We start from the raw sequence: 4,253 nt of genomic DNA, 5'->3' as shown, positions 1-4,253 counted from the left end.
ATACTGTAAGCTGGCTTTCATAAATACATGTATTTTGTACATCTACTAGTCTTAGCTACAACATTAATACGATACATTTTTAAAAAGACAAGCAAAAACATTTCTTGAATCAATTCACTGTATTTTTAACAGTACAATACATTTTCACACAGTATGTGCTACAGAAACGTTCTGTTAAGATAAAAAATTGTTTAAATTCCATGAATGAATGACTACGAACAATGACAGCATATATCCTGTCATGAAGTAAAAGACAAGACACCATCAAACGTGTAGTGGAAAAGGTGGACAATAAGGAGTATTAAGTAGTCCAAAGCTTCCCCTGACGTTTTTGTTTTGTTTCAAAAGCAGTAAGACCAGTCAATTTTGTTTAACTTTCAAGAATGTTCATTTCTGAGTGGCCTTTCCATTTTAACCAATCAAATTTTAACCACTCAGGTCCTTTTAACCAATCAAATTTGACCAGGGAAAAAAAAACTAACTATACACATCAAACAACCACAAAATAAACAGTGGCCAACCTACTCCATAAACAGTTGACTCCGTATGTGCGGTATAAGTTTTCTTTGTGAGTGTGTGTGAAATAAAAAAAGAAACAGTGGTCCTTATTCCAAGAGGAAGTACCTGCCGTACCATGGAAACAGCTCACTCATAGAGTCTGTTTCTAAGAACTTGATCTTTCTTTGATAAGAGTGCAGCCTTCCAGCTCCATGACTTCTTTCTGCAGTACCTCAAAGGTATATTTCATTTCAGGTGGGTAGTTGAGACTTAAAGCATACATTAGACCAAAAAGCATTGCCGTAGCTAATGCAAAGTTGTCCAAGCCTTGCAAGACGTTCTGGCCTTCAAGGACAATCTCGATGTCCTGAGATCCGTCATGAAATTTAAGGACATAGATTCCCACTGTGGTGGTCTCATTGGATTTTTGGATGAAGGCTTCGTCAGCAGTCTGCAGAATGCACAGACAATATTTGATTTAACAGAGCATTGGGCACTTCTCTGGGAATATTATAAAATTTTTTAATTTCAATCAATTAATAATGTAGATCTAATGAAAAATGTGAACATCATATCACCGCAAATTTTGAGAAAAGATGCTGCAATTTCAGTCATTTTAGGCCAGAAATAATAAAAAAGGTCCCGCAAAATCCTGGAGGGACTGATCAATAATCTAAGTAGCGGGTGTTTTTTTTTATGCAATTATTTGTTTATGAAAGACAGATCTAAATTAATGAACCTTTATAATTGTACTTACCACATACTCTTTCACTAAATTGTCTGGATCCTCGTTGAGGTATACGCAGAGCCCCTTGATAATACATTCTCGTCCAATATCGACATCATCGTCCTGGCCAAGGGTGACAAGCAGAGCAGAGGTTTTTTTTTAATACATTTTTACCCCCACTGATCTATATAAATGACTGGATTGCTCATGGAATCCTAAACTCCGAACATTTAGGATGCTTTTGATATAAAGTTTTGCTGGTTAGCTTTGTCCTTGACAGTGTACAAGACGACCTACAATCTAAAACATGACATTTCTGAAACTGTTTTGTTTAAAAGAAATGGATAGTTAAATACTAGGATTTTTTTTTTAAAGGTAAAATGTCAAGTATAAATAAGTAGGATTAAAACTTTTGGGTTATGCTCACCAAATTCACAGATGAAGATCATTCAAAGCAGTTTACAAATGCTTTGAGCAGAAAAACGTCACGTAAATGCAACCACCTAAAAAAAAAAAAAACCTTTGAATAATACTTCTATTACATATATTTTACTTATAAATGCTAATCCTTCAATTAATTTCATTAACCAAATAACTTAATTTCGCCGTGTATAGCCTGTCTATACAGATACAGCACATACAAATGGAAAAAAATTAAATTCAGTTAGAAATAAATTAAAGATTGGAATACTCACCACTTCTACTTAACAGCCGGCCATTAAACAGCATACTCAAATTAGTATAATTCTTATTAGTATAATTAGTTCTCTTAACACAGAAAAAGAGCAGAGTGGATGTTTTTTTTCTTTTGAAAGGCCAGTCGGTATGATTTTAAAAGCACTGACTGTAAAATGAGTATGAATACCAGAGTAAGTGGGGATGAAATGTTAAAAGAGATTCAGTGATGCTTTATATCAGGATGTCCATCCATGCTAATTACTTTGTATATACATTACACATACATTGCTGATAGATTTATCTACACTATAAAAAAAGCAACAATAATTTATGCGTAATTATAAGTGAATACCCCAAATAAATACATATTTACTAGCTCTGCACTCTTAAAAAATAAAGATTCTTTATTTTTATAATTGGTTCCGTGAAGAACATTAAGCATCCATGGAACCTTTCCATTCCACAAAAGATTTTTCAAAGTGGAAAAAATGTTCTTTAGATTTTAAAAATATTCTTCACATTAAGACTGTTCACTGAAAGGTTCTTTGGGCAACCAAAATTGCTCCTCTGTGGCAGCACTTTATTTTAAGAGTGTGGTAAAGCTACATTGAAACTGTAGCCTGCCAAGCTAAAATATCTATTGTGTATGTATATGTATAGTATGTATGTATTTTAATATGTATGTGTATTATTTAGGGAAGTTGCTTATAATTCAATTATTGTTGTTGATATTATAGTGTGCAGTATGAAATGGGCTGTGATCATTGGAGAAATATAGATCGTTACTGGTACTTCACTAAATGCTAGACTAATTTACTAAAAATATGCAACTTATGCTACTAGCTGAACTATTATCATGCTACTTTAAAAAGATGTTATTTATTTATTACTGTCCAGCATGGATATTAAGTAGTAGTTATAAGTATTTAAGAATGTAATTACTCACTACTGTAAAATGTGACTGGGTAATTTTGGATTATTATGGCTTGATGGCTTTAACTGTCTAGAGAGTTTTGTCTGAGACTAATCATACATTATTCAGTAATTGATGGCTCAAGAGCAGTGGTGGAGTACTGAAAGAATATACTCAAGTAAAAGTACCATTACCTTCCAAAAAATGTAGTGTGAGTAGAGTAAAAGTACTTGTCCAAAAAACTACTTGAGTAAGAGTAAAAGAGTAGCCTATTTAAAAGTACTCATGAGTATTGAGTAGTGAGTACTGAGCTGTGGATTCTACCCCCTCATCATAAACGCTGTACACCGCAATTGATACCTTTTAAAAATGTTGTACATTCTGTAATTCACATTATCATAAAAATAAAATTAAAATAAGCATGTAACGACCACAAACGGAGGAAAATAGCGGAGTAAAAGTATCGATACATCACTTAAAATGTACTCAAGTAAAAGTAAAAGTACACAATTTTTAAACTACTCAAAAAAGTACAATTACTGATAAATAATTACTTAATTACTGTAACGTGAGTATTTGTAATTCGTTACTTCACACCCCTGCTCAAGAGTCACTTGTCTTGTCCTCTAATTAGGCCACAAAGGCACCTGTTGCATGTGCTGCAGGATCATTCTAAGCACACTTGCTTTCATGTTGACCTTATGCTTATTCATAAGCACGCAGCAACAAAACTGCTATAGTGTGACTTCAACCAAGCCTTTAATGGTCATGAGGGTAAAGCATGTACACACAATGGAGAGCAAAACCTCTTAGAGGAAGAAGATAAAGGACTGGCTGCAAGAAAAAAAAAGTAGGAGAGTAGAGAATTAGAGTGCAATTACCCTACACATCCATCTCCCCAGAACCATAGTTGCCTATAGCTACAGCCCTTAAAAGCAAGTCCTTCAGCCCACATACTGTAGCTTCCAATCTCCCAAAACCTCCCCCATAAGAATCCAGCAGTGTTGACATCCCCCAAGCCAGACCGAACATACCGACCTCGAGTTGCTGGATGGTGCAGTTATCTACTGGTTTCAAAATGTCCAGGCAGAGTACAGTGGACTTTGTGGAATGGTAAGAGAAACAAATCTACCTAAAAATTAATGCCATAAACAACTCAACTGGTGGTGAATTCAGCAGGAAATGCTTTCAAACTATCCCTTGACTAAACATGGGAATGATGTACATTTACATTTGGTCATTTAGCAGATGTTTTTATCCAAAGTGACAAACAAATGCGGAACATTACTAGCAATTTATTATGTAGAGATAAATGGGTGTACAAATAATTACATTAAAGTAATAGTTACATTAAAGGCACAATATGTAAGATTTTTTATTCAAATATCTAAAATAACCACTAGAACAGTGTTATATATTTTGCTGACTTGTGTACTT

The 4,253-nt window shown here is 34.0% G+C and overlaps 1 long non-coding RNA gene across 1 annotated transcript; it reads right to left on the bottom strand.

Moving 5' to 3' along the window:
• Positions 1–204: 204 nt before the first annotated feature.
• Positions 205–1,934, bottom strand: LOC107598718 (uncharacterized). Its single transcript, XR_001610588.1, has 4 exons — positions 1,921–1,934; positions 1,653–1,728; positions 1,256–1,348; positions 205–949 (listed from the first exon to the last, which is right to left on the bottom strand). It is a non-coding gene; the product is annotated as an uncharacterized lncRNA (long non-coding RNA).
• Between the last annotated feature and the right edge of the window lie 2,319 nt (positions 1,935–4,253).

This window comes from Sinocyclocheilus grahami, unplaced genomic scaffold, assembly GCF_001515645.1.
Source record: "Sinocyclocheilus grahami isolate Dianchi unplaced genomic scaffold, SAMN03320097.WGS_v1.1 scaffold254.1, whole genome shotgun sequence".
Lineage (NCBI taxonomy): Eukaryota > Metazoa > Chordata > Actinopteri > Cypriniformes > Cyprinidae > Sinocyclocheilus > Sinocyclocheilus grahami.
The sequence above is the reverse complement of the archived record's forward strand: the minus strand, read 5'-3'. Positions and strand labels throughout refer to the sequence as shown.